The sequence below is a fragment of the Heteronotia binoei genome, chromosome 21 (assembly GCF_032191835.1).
Source record: "Heteronotia binoei isolate CCM8104 ecotype False Entrance Well chromosome 21, APGP_CSIRO_Hbin_v1, whole genome shotgun sequence".
Lineage (NCBI taxonomy): Eukaryota > Metazoa > Chordata > Lepidosauria > Squamata > Gekkonidae > Heteronotia > Heteronotia binoei.
In genome coordinates this window covers 138776677-138796984 of record NC_083243.1, presented here as the reverse complement: position 1 = coordinate 138796984, position 20308 = coordinate 138776677, and the positions used below count along the sequence as shown (strand labels likewise).

The 20308-nt window shown below is 44.9% G+C and overlaps 1 protein-coding gene across 1 annotated transcript in view; it reads right to left on the bottom strand.

Moving 5' to 3' along the window:
- PPFIBP2 (PPFIA binding protein 2) overlaps positions 1 to 4645 on the bottom strand; it is a 190957-nt gene extending 186312 nt beyond the window's left edge. The window contains exon 1 of the mRNA XM_060262105.1: positions 4542 to 4645. The gene's annotated coding sequence lies outside the window, so the exon portion shown is untranslated. The remainder of the gene's footprint in view (positions 1 to 4541) is intronic.
- Positions 4646 to 20308: the final 15663 nt, after the last annotated feature.

Genomic DNA, 20308 nt, shown 5'->3' with positions numbered 1-20308 from the left:
ACACATGGAGTTTTGGAATACTAACTGGCAGTGGTAAGCAGTGTTCCCTCTAAGCTGAGTTAGCATGAGCTAGCTCACAGATTTTTAGTCTCCAGCTCACACATTTTTGTCTTAGCTCAGGAAGGGTGACCCCAGAGCACAATAATTTATGCAGTAGCTCACAACTTAAATACCAGTAGCTCACAAAGTAGAATTTTTGCTCACAAGACTCTGTAGCTTAGAGGGGACATTGGTGGTAAGTAGGGTGAATCAGGCCACATAGAGAGGGGTGAAGAAAGGCGGCAGAGTGCTTTTATAGGGGGAGGCTTTCAGTCTGCCTGTGCTATAAAGCAGGGGTCCCCAACCCCCGGGGACCAGTACCGGTTCGTGGCCTGTTAGCAACTGGTCCATGAGCTGTATAATTATTTCATTATATATTATAATCAGAATTCCCTCTAAGTTGAGTTAGTTGAGCTAGCTCACAGTTTTTTAGCCTCTGCCTCACATGCTTTTGTCTTAGTTCAGGAAAAATGACCTCAGAGCAAACTAATTTATGCAGTAGCTCACAGCTTTAATGCCAGTAGCTCACAGAGTAGAATGTTTTGCTCACAAGACTTCACAGCCAACAGGGAGCATTGATTACAATGTAATAATAGAAATGAAGTGCACAATTGTATTATCCCAAAACCATTCCCCCCCCTCCTGCTCTGTGGAAAAATTGTATTCCACAAAACCAGTCCCTGGTACCAAAAAGGTTGAGGATCACTGCTATAAAGGAATCTTCTCTACCTCTGAATGACCCTGCCTCTTCATTCTGCAGCTCTTCTTCATGTATGTTCAAAAACAGACAGGAGGCTTCACACAGCATGTCCTTCCAAAAACAGTAAATTAAAACTGCCACTCTACAGGGGCTTGTTACTTGAGGATTATGACTCATGGGGCTGAAGACATTCACATTAGAGACTATTTAGTATAAGCACTGTAACTAGTAAACAGTACAGAAGAAGTGAAGATAGGTCTTTTCTCCAGAGTATCTTCATTAATTATTAAAGAATTAGTTGTCTTTAAAAGTATACTAATTTGTTCATGCCAGTGTGCTGAAGCAGAAAGCATTGTACTTGTATCTGGGAGACCTGGATTCAAATCCCCATTCTGCTGTGAAGCTTGCTGGGATACCTCTTGCAAAGCCACATTTTCTCAGACTAACCTACTGTATCTCATGGGCTTCCTGTGAGCATAAAAATACACATGCATATGTCTCTAAACAATCTTTGGCCTGATACAGAAAGGCTGCTTTTATATTATTCATGTGATCTACTGGAGCATGAGGCGAACTAACATTGCATTCTCTTCAGGATACTGAAGACCATTAACAATAAATCTTTATTACTAAAATCAAGCAATCTATGCAAGTTCTAATACTTCAGCAGTTTGAGAAGGGTTACACACCATAAATACACACACACACCATACACACAGGGCTTTTTTTGAGCAGGAATGTACAAGCACGGAGTTCCGGCTGGCTTGGTGTCAGGGGGTGTGGCCTAATATGTACAAGAGGGCCTACTGAGCTTTTTCTACAAAAAAAAGGCCTGCATACACATACACACCAGAGCACCCAGTTCTATTTTAAAACTTTAGAATATTACTTAAATATCAACAGCTTGGCAATATATGGACAAATATTGTTAAGTGTATTTGAACAGCTCATTCTTTCAGTCAAAGCAGAAAACAACCACTGTAGCCAGCATGGTCTGACAAATCCCCATTACATTTCTTAGAGAATATTACTTTGAAGAAAGACTGTTTATTTGAGCAGAGATAACAGTGCCTTCAAGCACCCTCCTCATTTAATGTGAATAACAAACCAACCCCTGTAGGAAAAATGTCTTCCTGCTGTAGCATGTCAACAATTATTTTCCATACAAAATATGTAGCAACTTCATACTCCCTAGAGAAAGAACGTGGATGGATCACTGCTAAAACCCCCAGTAATTAATGAATGCAAGGATGCAGTATTTCAAAATGCTAGCGCATAATGCCAAAGTTAAGACTATGGACCATGCAGATCCTCAGCCCCTCCTACTGAATGCAAGCACAGGAGAATTCTCCCCACAGCTCTACTCAACTGCAGGGTTCCCAGACTTTGGAAGAATAACAAGGCCAAATGGTCTTGATGCAGCCACAGCATTTCAAATTATCCAAAGTATTGAATAAGCATTCAAGTGGGTTGTGCAATAATCCAGTGTTGGTGAGTGGTAAATCTGGTCTGTGGTAGAAAGTGCCATCAAGTCGCAGCTGACTTATAGTGATCTGTAGGGTTACGTCATCTGGAACAGGAGCTTAATTTTTAAAATTAGAACTACAAAGGGATGTAGTTTGCCAGGGAGTCAGTGGCGGGTGCTGACTGTTGTTTTTCAGTTGTCAGCGAAGGGCATTCTCCAAAGTATGTCCTCCTACACACAACAGGATAAGATGGCCATCTCAATTTAAAAATAAGATAAGCAGCTGTCTTGTGCTCAGCCTCTGAAAGACACCAAACCTCCATCTAATACTATACAATTGCAGTCAGTTGCATTTCATATTACTTTTCACAAGACATACAAGTGATTATTTTTAAGATGATGGCAGTCCAAACACAAACCTGTCACTGGAAGGTTTCATCCTAATTTAGACATGATGGGCTGTCAAAATCTACCAACCTTCCTCAGTTTAAAGAACAAAAGGGCTTGCATCAAGGGCTCTCTGTTGCTTTTTAGAAAGCCAGTAACATGATGTTTGCTTCCATGCTCAAACAGAGGAAGCCCCAAAACAAGCAAGTGAATTGGCAGCACTTAATCACAGGGTTGGTAAGGACTAAGAAGGTAGAAAGCTGCAAGCCCTCATGAGCCCGCAGCGACAGAGCATGCTTGCACTTCCTTATGGATACTAAAAAGCCCTTTTTAAAAAGTAACCCATCACTTCCCTGTAGCAGAAGCATCAACACAACCATAAGAGGGACACTGGCCTTAGCAGTATTATCTCTCAGATTTCACATGCATGTACACAAAAAAGGCTCAAAGTTGGGCCAGGAAGGGAATATTTATAAAACATGGTATTTATTTAGGTATTTCTATGATGTTTTCTCCATCCCCTGAGTACCAAAGCAATTTATGAAAATTTCCTACAATATAAATTAAATACAATATTTAAAAATCCCACCCCCCAACACTGCATGCACTTATCAGCTTTAGGCTCATTATAAAGTACATCACGAAGGTTTTTTTAATCCAGCTATCCAACAATAGCAAATCATCACAATTTATCTGCAAACAGTAACAGCAATGGCAATAGCACAATACATTTATGTATTTATAGATTTATTTATTTATATCCCGCTTTTCTCTCCAATTGAGACTCAAAGCAGCTTAGAACATCTTTCTCCCCCCACTCCAGTTTCTCACGACAACTACCCTGTGAGGTAGGCCAGGCTCAGAGTTTATGATGAGACCAGAGTCACTCAGTGAATTTCCATAGTAAAAGTAGAGATTGAGTCCAATTTGGGAAAGGGCAGAATATAAATCCACAAAAATAAATAAATAAAATAAGTCACACAGGGTCCTAGCCCACCACTCTGTCCACTACTACACCACACTGACCCTCTATGGATAATGCAACAATAAATGGAATTCTAAAAAGAGAAAGCAGCAAGAACATTGTGCATTCTGCCTTGGTGATATAAGGTAATATTACTGGCTTGGCATCTTTTTCTAGACATACCTGTTGCCGCAGCTTCAGGCAAGTTAATTTTTCCCAGACACTCCCTTCTGTTTGCCTAGGCTAAACATGAATGCTCAGAACAACAAACTATATCCGGAATGTTGTCAGCTTACACTCTTTTTGGGCTGTCTGACATCTTGTCACTCTTGTTTCAGTGTACGGTGTACTGCTGGTGGAGAAGTCTGTTTCTCTGAGAAACCTTTCAGCAAAGAAAATCTAATGAAAAGGAAGCATGTTGCTCAGTCCCTGTAAATCCACCTACAAATGAATGGAGACCTTGCATGGTCTCTGTTATGGTCCAATAATAGAAGAGTAGCACTCGCGTTTTATTCAAAGACTGTAAAATAACAGCACATCCCCCTCATTTCACAGAGCCCAATAAAACTAATACTTAGTGAGACACAGAACTTTAGAATTCACTACGTTGTGTCAGTAATTCTCATGAAGAGAAAAGGAAGACCATTCTTGTATTGAGGCCATGTAGTGAAGTCTTAGCTGAGTGAAGATTCAACTGGGAATTTCTAGACTTACAACTTGCACTTTTTTCAATACTATAGCATTGGATACCCAAACACATTTTACTCAAATATATCTGGGGTGAAAACACATTTATTCAAAGGATGAAAATAACGATATGTCATAGGAAACACTGCGGAGATTCATCAATTGTATTCCAATTTTTCTTGAGAGAAAAAGAGGGGAAGTTAAATTTAAATATTTAAAGAGACATTATCATCTGCTAGGGAGGTTCTTCTGACGTAGATAGAGCCTACCCTCCTCCCCCCTCCCCATCATAAAACTACCACTCACCTTTACAGGTCCCCAAGGGGAGAAAGTTCGGTCTTCTTGTTGCCTGTGAAAACTCTCATGGCTAATAATCACTGCCTCAGCGGAGTGCAAAAGACAGTTTCATTCACAACCCCCACCCTAAAGCCACATGATTATAATAAAGGCCCAACCCATAAATAAAATGCTTACAATAATTTAAAACCCAACCCACAAATAAAATGCGGTGATCTATTTTACCATAATTACTCAACAGCTTTCAAGTAATGGGATCTGTCAGAATGATTAGCAGCAAGTTGTTCTGCCCAGCTACAACATATACTTGTAAGAGGACTGTGCACAAGAAAAGGTCCTTAAACATCCAGCTATAATTGTACACACTCTTATCCTTCCCAGCAAGTCTTGCTTTTGGTTGAACCATAAAGCTGCTTGCCACTCACCTCCTTTGGTTCTCTTCTATTGGCCACAAAGAAATCTGACTCCCTCCTGCAGCAATCAAGAACTCACTGTGTTATCAAGAAAGTATGTGCATTGTTGATAAAAGGCAAGCCGGTAAAATTTTAAATACCTTTAGCAAGCCCACACTCTATCCATGTATAAATTATGATGTGAGGGTTTTTGAGACTGCAGAAAGACACCTACACCCAGACTGGAGACAACTAAACTTTAATTCTTTCTTTCAAGTACAAATATGTACCTGTCCGGAGGGCTTGCCTCGCGGCCTGCCTCCGGCCTCTTGCCAGCTGCCACTGTCAATGGGAGAGTCACCAGGAGATGCCCCACAAGCCTCCAGCCCGAGGGCCAATGAGTCCAGCATCAAAGAGGCCTCCAGTGGCTGGCTGGAGAGCTCTCAGGCGCCCTCTGGCACCGCAGGCAGTGTCAGCAGCCAACCGCACACAGCTGGGCTTAATAAAAGTGGGGAAGTTCAACTGGGAGAGGGTGGGGGTCGCGAGGGATGAGATTTAAAGGGAGCCATTCAAGCACGCCGGGGAGGAAGAGCTCGGTGCTGTCGGTTCGGACGGTACAGAGAGAGAGCGGAACGAACGACAGGAGCAAGAGCGGTCGGAGGTGCCTAGGTGACATTAACCTTCAACCTCCCCCGCTCAGTCTAAGGCGTGCCTGGTTCCTGGGTTAATCCATCCTGGAGCGGTCGGCCGGCCCCCCCACCCCCAGGTTCCGAGGGAGAACCTGACAAATTGGTGGCCTGTACAGGGAAGAGTTGGCCCTGTCCTTCCATCCCTGCACCCGCCAGCTGGCAGCCTCAAAGGCCGGTCTTAGCCCGGCCTCGTTTCCTGGGGCCTCACCCAGCAACACTACCTGCAAGCATGTCCGACCCGGCCGCCTCAGCCTTCGATGTGGCTCAGTTCACCCAGTGGATAACTGAGAGGCAAGACCAGATGATGCGGGAGTGGATGGAACAGCAGAGGAAATCACATAAGACCCTAGTCCGAGACATGTGTGAAGCCTGGCAGGCCATGTACCCTAACCCTACTGGGATCTCCGTGCATCTCACTGCGGAAGATGACATAGAAATCTTCCTTGATACATTTGAGAGCACAGCGGAGATGGCCCAATGGCCCCGGGCCCAGTGAGCCTATATCCTGGGTCCATATTTGACTGGGGGAGCCCAGGTTATTTTTCGGGGGGGGGGGGGTTTACTGCGCAGACAAATGACTGATTACGACGAGGTGCGAAACATCTTGTTGGACCATTTTGAGGTCACCGAAGAGTCGTATTGGAGCAAATTTCGAGCCTGACGGTGGGGCTCCGAGGACCGGCCCTGCCTTATGGTGGCGGAACTGATTGAGTTAGCAGCACACTGGCTAGCACCGGGAACTACCGCCAAGGAAGTGGTAATCAAGAACGTCATGGGGGAACAGATCCTGCACATCGTGCCACAGGATGTCTGGCTCTGGGTCATGCGCAACAAACCCATGGACCTAAAAGCCCTCGTGACTCTCTTGGAGAACTACTCGGTGGCCAACTCAAGTGGCAAAGCCTTTGAAACCCCAAAAGGCTATGACGGGGGAGTGCCTGGAGAATGAAAGATGCCGGGACATCTACCGGTGGTGGTGGTGCTGGAAGCGGGTGGATGGGCTGAACGGGTGGAAGTCACGGCTGTTCCCCGCCTCCCCTACATGGTCCTTCTCGGACGAGACTTCCCTCACTTCAAACAACTCCTCCACCAGGCCACCGCACCTGACAAAAGCAATTTGCTGGGGGACGACATCCCGCGCACCGGTCCTTCCACCGACGGGAGTGATACCGAGGACCTGGTGCTGTTGAATGAAGATTCTGAGCCAGAGGGAGATGATGAAGATGAGCTGGACCACATGAACCCGCAGTTCCGTCACGACCAAGAAACTGATGCCACCCTACAGGCCTTGTTAAAGGTGGTGGCAAGAAGTGAAGGCGTGGTGCAGGGCACCCCGCGGGCCCAACAATGGCCCCACATTGAGAAGAGGGGAGGGGTTTGGTATAGGGTCCCCAAGGCTCCCAAGGAAGGGCCCGAAAAGACCCAGCTCCTTATCCCCCAAGCGTACCGGGCCACAATCCTGAAGGCGGATCACAATCTTCCATGGGTCGGGCATCAGGGGTCGCAGAAAATCCTCTCCAAGATGCTGGCCCGATTTTTTTGGCCCTCCATGTATGCAGACGTGCAGGAGTTCTGCTGCTCATGCTCGCTATGACGAACGGTTGTAGCACGGACGCCCCCAAAAGCTCCGTTGCACCCGCTGCCCGTACATGGATTTTATAGGACCCCTAGAGCCCACGTCTCGAGGACATTGTTACATCCTCGTGATGGTGGACTACACCACTAGATACCCAGAGGCCATCCCCTTGCGCTCTTTGAAAACCCCCTTAGTGTTTAGGGTGATTCTTCATGTTTTTGCTCACTTTGGGCTACCAGAGGAAATTCTCACAGATCAAGAGCCCACATTTCGTTCTCGCCTCATGAACGAGTTGTGCCATTCCTTAGGCATTAAGCAGGTATTAACTTCACTCTACCACCCCCAAACTGACGGCCTGGTCGAATGCTTCAACCAGACTCTAAAGGCAGACCTCCGATGCCTCGCCCACGACTGCCCTCACAATTGGGATTTGTTCCTGGACCCTTTGCTGTTCGCCCTCAGGGAGACACCACAAGCCTCCATGGGCTTTAGCCCGTTCAAACTACTTTTTGGGCATCAACCACACAGATTGCTCGACCTGGTCGAAGGCCAGTGGCGCCAGGCCGAGGAACCCCTCAGTCGTACCCCTACCAAACATGTCTAGCTCCTCCAGGGACACCTACATGACACCCATGAAGAAGCCTGCCGTAACCTGGCACGGGCCCAAGAAGAGCAACACCATTATTATGACCGCGGGGCCTGCCAGAGGGAGTTACAGGCCAGTGACCAGGTATTAGTGCACCGCAGGGCTGCCCCCGGAAAGGGCCCAGACACCTGGGACGGACCCTTCTCAGTCCACCGCCAAGTCGGGCCGGTCACATACGAGGTCCGATACAGGCAGCGAGCCCAGGACCTCTGCCTACTTCACATCAACCACCTGAAACGTTGGTATGCCCGTGAAGGGCCCTGGTGTGGTCTCGGCTGTCACCCCAAAGAGCTGCTGTCGCCGGTGCTTCTCTGGGTCCCAGTGGCCCCGGCGGAAGAACCCCTGTATGATGACCAGTTGTCGCCAGGACAATGGCAGGCCATAAGAGAGGTGGTGTCCTGGATCCCAGGGGTCTTCTCCCACATGCCTGAAGTTACCCTACTCGCTGAGCACTGCATCCACACAGAGCCCCAGGAAGTAGCCAAGGCTGTGTGGCAGCCGGTTCCACGGAAATGCTGGGAGAGGGGAGCAGGAAGTCCGGGATATGTTGGCCATGGAAATTATCGAACCCTCCAGAAGTGCCTGGCGAAGCCCTATAGTACTGGTGCCAAAGCTGGACGGCTCCACCCACTTTTGCGTCGATTACTGGGAGGTAAACTGGGCCTCCCGGTTCGACGCCTACCCATTGCCACGGGCAGATCTTCTGCTCAACTTCTTAGGGGCTGCTCGATACCTCTCCGCCCTGGATTTGATGAAGGGTTACTGGCAAAACCCAGTGCGGGCGGAGGACCAGGAGAAGACAGCCTTTTCGACCCCTTCGAGATTGTACCAGTTCTGTCGTATGCCATTCGGACGCCACAGGGCGGCGGCTACCTTTCAGCTCCTGGTAGACTCCGCCTTAGTCAGCTGCCAGGGGTTCGCAGCAGCCTATATTGATAACATCATCATTTTCAGCGCTTAATGGGAGGAACACCTGCACCATGTACAGGCTGTCCTGCAGGTGCTGGCCCCAATGGGTCTTAAGAAGATCCACAGAAAAGTAAACTGGCATTTTCAGAGTTAAAATACCTTGGGTTTCTTATGGGGAATGGTCGAGTCAAGCCCTGGCCTCTGAAAGTAGTCCAGATTCGCGACACGAAGAAACACCTGAGGCGCTTTCTCGGCCTCATAGGCTACTACGGCTGGTTTGTGCCTCACTTCACCTCCTGGGCATCCCTGCTCACTGATGCCCTCAAAAAAACGCATCCCAACCAAATTATGTGGTCACCCCTGCATAAGGCCGCATTTGCAGATTTGGCCGGTGCTCTAACCGATGCCACAGCCTTACACAACCTGAACTTCACAGTGCCCTTCTTGGTGCATGCAGACACTTTGGACATGGGACTCGGCGCCATGCTCTCACAGGAACAAGAGGGGGTGGAATACCCCATCCTCTTCCTTAGCCATAAGCCGCACCCCCCCCCCCCGAGCTCAAGTACTCGATGGTAGAAAAGGAGGCCCTCACAGTCAAAAGAGCTGTAGGGGCCCTCAAATTCTATCTGGCCAACAACCCATTCACCTTAGTCACTGATCATGCCCCCTTGCAGTGGCTCAGTAGGATGAAGGATCACAACCACAGAGTCTCCCGCTGGTACCTGTCCCTTCTGCCTTTTAGGTTCCATGTCCAGTACCGGAAGGGACACCTCCACGCCAACGCAGACTTCATGTCCCGGTTCTAGGAGGACAGCCCGGGGCCAAGGAAGGCCTCCGGCCTCTTGCCAGTTGCCACCGTCGATGGAAGAGTCACCAGGAGACGCCCCGCAAGCCTCCATCCTGAGGGCCAACGAGTCCAGCATCGAAGAGGCTGGAGAGCTCTCGGACTCCCTCTGGCACCGCAGGCGGTGTCAGCGGCCAACCGCACACAGCTGGGCTTAATAAAAGTGGGGAAGTTCAGCTGGGAGGGGGTCACGAGGGATGAGATTTAAAGGGAGCCATTCAAGCATGCCGGGGAGGAAGAGCTCGGTGTTGTCAGTTCGGACGGTACAGAGAGAGAGAGCGGAACAAACGACAGGAGCAAGAGCGGTCGGAGGTGCCTAGGTGACGTTAACCTTCAACCTCCTCCGCTCAGGTCTCCTCCCATGCTTTGCTCCTCTCCTTTCTTTCCTCTTTGACCCTACCCTTCTTGATGTGCTAACCCACTGGCTCTGAGCTCTGCCTTCACTGATACTAGCTGCCTTCACTGATACTAGCTCCTTGCCTCCCTCTGCCCACCCATTCCTTCTTAGAGGTCAGCTGAGTGAACCTGGGAACCACAACTGAGCCCTTGTGGAATCATTGCCCTCTGGATGAGTGACAGCAGATGGGCTGCTGCAGGGTTCCCAGTTCCAGGTGAACTGAGGCAGTCAGGATCCTGCTGTAGAGGAAGAATGGGGTCCCACCTCACATATGCATTGCTACAATGTATGCTTGCAGCAATACCATCAAAATTTAAAGTTCAGTAAGCAACCACCTGGCTGTCTCCTCAAAAAGGCTTTTAATTTGAAAGAGCTTTCCAGTTAGAACAACTAGGACCCTATTGTCTTGACATTATTAGTAGAAGACATGGAACAGATGCCACATAACTGAATTCCAAAGATTTAGTTAATCACCTTCCTCTGAAAGTATCCCAGCAGAACATCAGAAGAGTTGCAAAGAGAGAAATATAAAGGTATTAAAAAGACTAGAAAAGATATTTCAAGAATCTTACTGTCACAACTATTCAGCAGTAGACAGCCTAAATATAGACTCTGCCACTAGTTCAATCACTAATATTGAAGGATTAAAGTTTAAGAATCAGAAAGATATTATTTCACTAAGACTATAAATAGAAATTGTTTCTAAAGTTGCTATTGCCAACTGAGCACTTGCATGTTTACTCTAAGACAGAAGACTAGACTATAGATGCCATAGCCCCGAGAAGAAGGGCCCAGGCTAAGCCAATCTTCTCACATCATGGAAGTGAAGCAGGGCTAGTATTTGGATGGGAGCCCACCAAGGAATTCCAGAGTTGCTATGCAGAGCAAGGCAATGGCAAACCACCTCTGTTAGACTCTTGCCTGGAAAACCCTAGGCAGGAGTATCAAACTCATTTTGTAATGAGGGCCAGATCTGACATAAATGAGACTTTGTTGGGCCAAGCCATGTTGGGCCGGGCCATGTGTGTACCTTTTTAAGATTAGGTAGCAGAGATATAAACTTTATAAAAGACGCAGACAAACAAAATTAAAGATTTTTTTAAAAAACTTAAAACACTTAAAACATTAGCACTCATTGGTCTTCTTGTATTTCTCCCATGAAATCCAGGGAGCTGGGCAAAGGAAACTCTGGCTCTTTCCTTCCTTCCCCAGGGGACCAGGAGGGGGAGGAGCCTCAGCCAATAAAAGGAAAAGAGGCTTGGCTTAGTATCTCTGCTGTGCAATTAAGAGAGCCTGGCAAAGCAAGCTCTCCCTCCCCCCTTCCTCCTCAAGGGAGGAGCCTCAGCCAATGGAGAAAATAGACACTTTGCTCTGTAGCTCCTGTGCTATCAAGCAAGCTTTGAAGAGCAAGCTGTTCCTCAGAAGGAAGCAAGAGAGAGGGAGAAGGAAGCAGATGACAGCCAGTTGCTTGGGGGTCTGATTTGGTCCCTGGGCCACATACTTGATACCCCTGCCCTGTGGGGTCACCATAAGCTGGCTGCAACCTGATGACACTTTACGCACACATAGATGCCACAATCAGAACATATATTTTTAGTTCTCATATTCCTCCAAATTTCTTTCAAAAATATTATGTTCAGTTATTCGTTTCTGATGTCTATTTAACTTTTTGCGGCAATACTGTATGATTTGCCCATTTGTGTGCTATTCTTCTTATCCAATTACTCCTATTGTCCAGACGTCTGAGTCACCTCAGCTGTTAGATTATCAATTCACACTTTAGAAATATTTTTAAATGTTTTGTCTTTCAGACTACAAAAGTATGTTTCTGGTTCCACATGAAGGAGAGAGAATGCACTTTAGTAGATTTACAAAGCATGATCCATTAATATGACAAAGGGATAGCCAGCCAGCAGATGTATCATTGGGGGGAAATTCCTACTCTTAATACTAAAATCCTGAACAACAGATGATGATTGCCAGGGGGTTGAAAATACCCATACAAGCTCCCAAACACTTAAATGGAACCAGTTTGGCTACTGATGAATGTTAAAGCAAAAAGTGCTAAAGCACGATTGCAGCCGAACATCAAGAAGACAAAAGTAATGACTACTGGGGAATTGGAGCACAAACATGTGAGACCCCCATCCCCACTTCTTCTCCGAAGTATTTAAAGGTATAAATGCTTTGAGGAAGAAGTGGGAGACTGATGGTGGTGGGACTGGAGAGGGGGCTTTCCCCCACTGACTAGCTGGCTGCCGGCAAGTTGGAGCCCTCAAAACTGGGGGAAACCTCGCCAGGAGCTGGGGGATGGTAACTGTACCTGTATTACTGCTATTTTATGAATTGCTTTTTACTAGTTTTAACTGCTGTTTCTATTGTTTTATTAATTGATTTTGGATTTTGTGTACTGTTGTGAGCTGCCTTGATGGTAAAAACAAAAAGGCAGGACATACATTTTCTAAAATAAAATAATTAAAAGCAGTGTGTAAAGAAAGAACAAGGCATGCCTTTTTACCTTCCATATCCCTTTCCCAAATGTTTTCTCTAGAAGCAGCACTCATTGGAACTTCAGAATGCACATAAACATAGCCTTCTTGCAAAGGTGTGATCATATGGCATGGTATGTGAGCTGTCTGCTCCTCAGAAGCTCAGTCCTCACACATCTTTTCCTTTCACTGCTGCTGGGTAACAGATGAACCAGCATTCCATTAGGCTTGTTGCGAGGCACATGCTCATATTGAACAGATTAACTATAGTTTGTCATGAAGCTATTGCAAAATGCCAGGAAGCCCCATCTTGTGTGCCCAAAGATCAAATAAGATTTTCCTGTGTAAGACTGCATGAGGAAAAACATTCAAAAGCTTTGAAGTGTTGAGTGTGATGTAAATAGTCTGATGTATCAGATGTCATGACATGAGAGATACTGGAATGCTTTTGTTTATATAGAGAGCTGTTTATCAGCCCCATGCCCCCGTGCCCTAAGTTCTTAGCCACCACAAACCAGATCTTCCAGTGTGTTATGCACACAGGAGATTCTCATACACATTACCACACACTGTGTAATAAAACGTACACACATATTCCAGGATGAACTGCAAAATAGGTTTAATAACCATAGTTATATGTCAATACAACATCTAGAGCAGTGGCCCCCAACCTTTTTTGGCACCAAGGACCAGTTTTGTGGAAGACAGTTTTTCCACGGACTGGTGAAGGGGGGGGGATGGCATTGGGTTTTTTGCTGCCACAGGCTGCCCCCCACCTGTGCCCCATTCCTGCCCCCATGGGTTTTTTTAAATGAGGGGGGAGACTGGGGCTGTTTCTGCCGCCTCCCTGCTAGCTGGCCAGGCAGCAGAAGACCAATCTACCTCCTGCTCCCATTTAAAGACCCCAGCTGATCAGCAGGGGCCTATAAATGAGGAGTAGGTTAAGGTCACAGCAGTGCTGCCCCTTCTGCCAGCCCAGGACCCGGATGGACGAAAGAGGTGCTGTGGCCTCGCTCTGTGGCTGCTGTATTTAGGTCCATTTTTGTGTATGTTCCATTCTGCATGGAACAATGTGTAGAAAAGAGGGCTGCAACAATGCAGAATCAAAGAAGAAGATTTTAAAAAGCAATGGTGTAGTGGGACAAGAAATTGTATTTCAGTCAAGGATCCCTCCCTGCATTTTTTTCACGTAGCTTTGACAAGGGATCTAGAAAGCAGCTGTCCCTTAGAGTGTTCCCAGGGTAATAAAGCAGGTTATTACAGATCCTGTGATGAAGCTGTGTGTAAAACATAGTAATCCTTGACTGAAATTTTCAAAAAAATCCCACAGCATTGCATTTTTTCTTCTTCCAGCTACATTTATTTATCTGGATGACAGTATGGTCTCCATTTGTACTCTTAGTACTGTAATTAGCTGCTTATCACACTTCATTCTGTAAGAAATTAAATACCAATCTATTATGTTACCATATAAAAGGCAAAAAATAAATCTTGCAAAGATTTCTTTAAAAATTGGCATTGTTGACTTTTCTAGGCATTTTGAATTTGTTTCTAGAAAAAGCTGTAGTACAATATGCCTTGAAAAGTTCTGTGATCAAATTACCTTTCTTAAAGAATACAATGTTTTGTTTTTTTAAGGCAGAAAGAAAAACTGTCAGGATTTGTAATTACTGGGATCCTTATGAATATAATTTTTAACATGGCCCCATCTGTGCATACTTAAATTCAGAGACTGGAGTCATGAATAGACAAACCAAATCTTTCTACTGACCTGAGAAAAGCCCCAGGTTTGTAGACAAATCTGAATAAACCAAGGGATTTACATCTTGCCCTGAGATGACAAATTTCCAGAAATATGAGGGTGTTTTCGGGAGAGGCAGAGGACATTTTTGGGGAAATTGAAATATATCCAATCCCTACTGTCCTATTAAATCTAAACTAATTTTACTGCTTCAAGAACATAAAATGCATAATAACTTACTTAGCATATAAAATCACAATATTTGACTTATTTACAGAATTTAAAAGTTATAAACGCTTTAGTTCTGTACAAGTGAAAACCCAATACTTGAGATAAAAATGCAAGCTAATGCACCCTACCCTGTCTTAGCACCCCTACCCTGTCTTAGCACATGCACTTTAATGTGTGCTAGAGTGAAGTTCTCAATAAAACTTTCAGTTTTCCTCTGAGGCACTGGTGCCATTGCAGCAAGGTAAAGCAATATGCTACTTTTTATTCAGTACATGGGTAAATGTGTCACAGCGATTTGAGGCAGAAGTGAAAAGGTCAACCATATAGGACAACAGAAGGCATGCAACGGTTGAGAAGCAATGAAAACCCTGCACGCTCCCCTCATGAACAGTAGGTGTCCTTCAAGGTGCAAAAATGCATCTTGTGTTCAAGAGCTGTATTATGTCTACAGCATGCCAACCTTGTCTTTAAAAGCATTTCACTTGTTCTAAAAGACAAATTGAATTCTAAAAGATAATTTCATGAGGGTGGTTTCAGTACTTCCCCGAATTTCCAAGTTTTCCATCAGAAAATGGGGAAGCGGCAGGAAAAACAAGCTTCCCGCATAAAAAATTTCCTATTTTTTTCCTTGGCCTTTACATCTCTATCTCCCTCCTCAAGTAACAGAAGCAATAGCTGTAATTTTAAGAATCTCAGTGCCGTTGTGGGGGCAGTCAGGCAAACAAAACACTATTGCCAGCCTTCAAGTGCTGGTTTCTGTTTGCAAAGGGGGGGGGGCGGTAGGGGACTTTCCAGGGCTGCTTTGCCCTTTCAGGGAGGACTTATTGGGGCCAGATCTGGATGACTCACTACCTTGTGATTTGCATGATTTGCATGATTCACTCAGGCCCAACAGCCATCTCTCAAACAGGGGAAGGAGAGAGGATGTGAAGGTTGCCAAGAGGAGTGAAAGAAGAAATACAGTGGGGAGGGGAATACAGGCAAAAGTAAAGTGCACCTTCCCTGCGAGTCCTTATGCAGTTGTAAACATGCTGGTCTCACATTCACCCAGATGTACATTTTCCCCAAGAAAAAAACTTTCAAAATGTATTTTTTAAAGCTTTTTAATAGCACTGTGCTGGAGAAAATAACATTGAGTAGTTTTAGCAACGAAGAGCATCTACAAGAGAACTATGGAAAGCATCATTACATAAACAATGTTCAGAGCTTTTAGATATATGCAAATACACACTATAATTTGGTAGTCTTAGCAGCTTTTCATACATACTGTACTATAGCATAAGAACCCCCCTGAGAAAACTTTCATACCCATCACAATATCACAACAACAAGCTTCCTGACTGGCCAGCCTAGGCAAACCCAATTTTGTCAGATCTCAGAAGCTAAGCAGGGCAGACTCTGGCAAGTACTTGGATGGGAGACCTCCTTGGAACACCAATAGTTAAGAGGACTGGGGCAGGTTTTATTCAGTTGTCTCTCTGGATATCCTAATAGGGGCCAGTCTCCAGAAGTTGCCATGACTTTCAGGTGCAGAAACACACAGACACACATTTTATTTTTTATTAAAAAAAAAACCCTCACCAAAAATCACAACAGCAAACAATTTCAGATTTTTAAGTAAATCCCCAAAAGTCACCCCTCCACACATACAAGTCACCCTAAAACTAATATTGGAAGCATTCCATTATTTTTAGTTAAATCAAGAATAAGGCAAAAAAGATCAGCCAATGAGATCTTACACACATTCTCCATGAAGAAGAAAAAGGCAAATCTATATATTTATTTAAAAATTAGGAACTATATTTGCTTAAAGCATATTAATAGAGAAATACAGAATCTACATTATTTAAATCAGCAAAAATTATTTTATCGCAGTAATGATAGAAGACAGATGCATATTCCAAATTGCAACGACAAGGGGCTAATTAATACTAGGATTCAATACATCCTGTTTTAATCAGGAGCCTTCCAAAACCATCTCTCTTTTTGAGAATAATGTCAAATACATTTCAGAATTGTAATTTTTACACTGCAGAAGTGTTTCATTACAGTTTCACTGGTTAACAAATTTAAATGTTTATTTTTAAACTTTTAACACATCAGAAACTTGAGAGTAAAATAATTAATACTTATGATTACCCACCAAAACAGAAGACATAAACACAGAAACTGGCAAAAAGGCAATCATTTTGTTTCTCACTCCATATTTTGTTGAACATTGAGACTGAGAAAGAGTCCTATGAAACTCACTGCTTTGTGACCTTCAACTCTAGACCTAATAAATGCACTGAAGTTAACTCTCTCTTTGGATTAACAACTAGGATTTTAGTACGTTTTCCAAGTGACATCTCTACCTGCTCATTCTATATATATGCATCTACTCCAGTATGGAATTCCTTCTCACTTATTCATACATTCACCATTCTACTCCTCCATAAGTCATTGTTATCAGTAGAGAAACAAAATGGATTGGGGAAACCCATGAAGCGATGCTGTTTCCTGAAGGAACGATCAGTACTAGGATGACTTTAGTCTTACCACAGGGCAAGGGAAGGACCATGATGAGAGATTTAGCTACATCTCCCTTACTTCTGTTCTGAGAGAGATATATGTTGGCTGCTGTTGTTAAAGAAAAAGAAAAATACTGAAGAGTTCCAAGCCCTAACAAAAGAACACCAAGGTACAACCTCTATGCATTAACAACAGGGCTTTTTATTTTGAGCAGGAACACACAGGAATGCAGTTCCAGCTGGCTTAGCGCCAAGGGGTGTGGCCTAATATGCAAATGAGTTCCTGCTTGGCTTTTTTCTGTAAAAAAACTCTGTGCAATACAATGGTGAAATCAGGGAGTGTGGCCTAATATGCAAGTGAGTTCCTGGTGGGCTTTTCCTTAAAAAATCCCTGATAAGCAATATTATGTAAAAAACAGTTGCCCAGTTTTTATGTTGTTATCAGTACCACAACATGGTATCTACATCTTTTTGGAATAGAACATACAAAACAGGAGTCACATGGATGCCTCCCAATGTAACTGTCTGTGTACAGCAACAGCCACTGAAATGGGGGAGGGGGGCTCAATGCCACAATAATCATTGGCATTTGGGAACTGTAGAAGCAGAAACAAAACAACCTCATGTCTCACAAGGCAAACAGTATAGCTTGATGCTTTGAGACCAGTGTTCCCTCTAAGCTGAGTTAGTGTGAGCTAGCTAGTGGCCAGCTCACACATTTTTGTCTTAGTTCAGGAAAAATGGCCCTAGAGCTAACTAATTTATGCAGTAGCTCACAACTTTAATGCCAGTAGCTCACAACTTTAATGCCAGTAGGCTTCCCAACCCTCCCGCCCTGGCGGGGGACCCCAGGATTTCCAGCCTCTTCCCCCGCTCCACAAAAAAATGGAAGCGGGGGGAGGGGGGAATGGCACCAAGGAGGAGCGGAGCGGGCGAAGCTGCTGCGCTGCTGCCGCCTTTTCTCCACTTCACCGTAGCTGCTCCTCCGAGATGGGCTCAGGCTGAGCTCATCTCAGAGGAGCAGCTATGGTGAAGCGGAGAAGAGGAAAGCCCCTCCCCCGACTGGGCGGTTCCTCTAGACGGCGGGAGAAGCGCCTTTCCCCCCCACCCCCTGCCATGGCATTTCTGCCCTTCTTGTTGCTGGTTCCGGCCCTCCTCAGTTTCCTTTTCACCTTTGGGACCTGTGTGGAGCTGATCCGCTTCCTTTCTCTCTGTGCGCTGTTCGTGCAGCAGCAGCAGCCTGCGGGAGCTTGCGCTCCCCAACACAGAGTCCTCGCGGGGAGCGGGAGCAAGGAGGGAGTGGGGGAGAAGAGAAAGCAGCGTGCAAAGTTGTTAGCGGCGTCTCCGGAGGGTTCCCCCCCCTAAAAATATGATTGTGCATTTGTTCAGAGCAGGGTGCCCAGTCAACTCAGCAGGTAGTTTTTCACCGCAGGTAGCCTGCAGTTGTGCTGGAGGCCACTTGAAACGGGGGGAGAGGGGCCAGTCTGTCTCTTAAGACCCTCCAAGTGCTGTGGCCAGAAATCCTATTCTCTTGTCCCTCTTTTGTCTCTGAGTCGGTGGCAGACGTGAGGTAGAAGGCCTCTTCCGCTGGATGGATATTCATGCCATTGGGGAAAATATTGGTTGAATTTTGATTTTATTGCCTGAGTACCTCTGTTCTTGGGTCTCAGAATGAATCTGCCACAAGTTTGGCACCTTAAAGACCAACACAGCTTAATTCTGGTTATAAGCTTTTGTGTGCAGGCACACTTCTTCAGGTATCTGATGAAGTGTGCCTGCCTGCACACAAAAGCTTACACCCAGAATTCAACTGTGCTACAAGCATAGACAGCTTCAAGAGGGGATTGGATAAGCATATGGAGCAGAGGTCCATCAGTGGCTATTAGCCACAGCATATTGTTGGAACTCTCTGTCTGGGACAGTGATGCTCTTTATTCTTGGTGCTTGGGAGGGGGACACAGTGGAAGGACTTCTACCCACTGGTGGACCTCCTGATGGCACTTTGTTTTTTTGGCCACTGTGTGACACAGAGTGTTGGACTGGATGGGCCATTGGCCTGATCCAACATGGCTTATCTTATGTTCTTATGTTCCTAGGCGGCAGCTGCGCAGCGGCATCGCCCGCTCCACTCCGCCTCTGAGGTGAAATCAGAGAAGGGGAGGGTGGAGGGAAGGAAGGCATTTAAAAAGTTGTGAGGTCCCTTTAATTGTGATGGACAGAACTCCCTTTGGAGTTCAATTGTGCTTGTCTCACCCTTGCTCCTAGCTCCACCCCAGTGTCTCCTGGCTCCACCCCCAAAGTCCCCAGATATTTCTGGAATTGGACTTGGCAACCCTAAATGCCAGTAGCTCACAAAGTAGAATTTTTGCTCAAAAGACTCCTCAGCTTAGAGGGAACATTATTTGAGACCACTGGAAGGAATTTAAAAAAACTTCAAACATGGTAGCTATTTTACCTGTGCCAGTTGTTAATAATTAAGGTAAGCAACTGACAGATATATTTAGCCTAACTTTTTTCAATTTATAATTTTTATTCATTTTTATCATAATACAATTATGCAATAAACATTGTTGGAGAGTATAGTCATTATTATTTACAGTAAAAATAAAACAAAAATATCAAAATAAAAATATTACTAAGGTATTATGCTGACAATAGTAAATCTTTGTAGGCTATAACTAATTCTTATTCATTAAAAAGTTCTTCTCAGAAACAAATCAAGGAGTGAAACGTAGTATTACATGGTAGGATCTCCTGTTGAGTTAAAAAGGTAATTACTGGGAACCAAGGAATAATTATCTTTTTCTCATAAGATAACGGTGATGCAGTATAATAACAGTTATAAGCTAATTTACAATAAATAAAATACTCCCAGATTTTGTTGTACCAGTTTTGCAGTGAGGGTAATTGTGCTTCTTTCCATTTTTTACCTAGTAGTGTTTTTGCAATTGATAACAACAATACTACCATTTCTTTTTTGCGTCTGTCTACATTATTTCTGTTCCAGTAGTTTAATAATATGGTCCCTGGAACCTCAGGGATCCTAATTGCGAGCATTTCTTGTATATTTTCTATATTTTTTTGCCAAAATACTTCTATGTGCGGGCAAGACCACCAACTGTGTAGGTAATTTGCTTCCATCCCACATTTTTTGTAGCATTTTCTAGAATGCAAAGAGTCAATAAAGTTCATTGTTATTGGCGGCAAATACCACCTTGGTAGTTAATTTTAATGCCTGCATTTTCACTGGGAAAATTTTTTATTATGAGTCTGCTAATTCCCAGATTTCAGTCCAATCATTATCAGTTAATTGTTTTTGTAAGTCTTTATGCCATTGTTTTT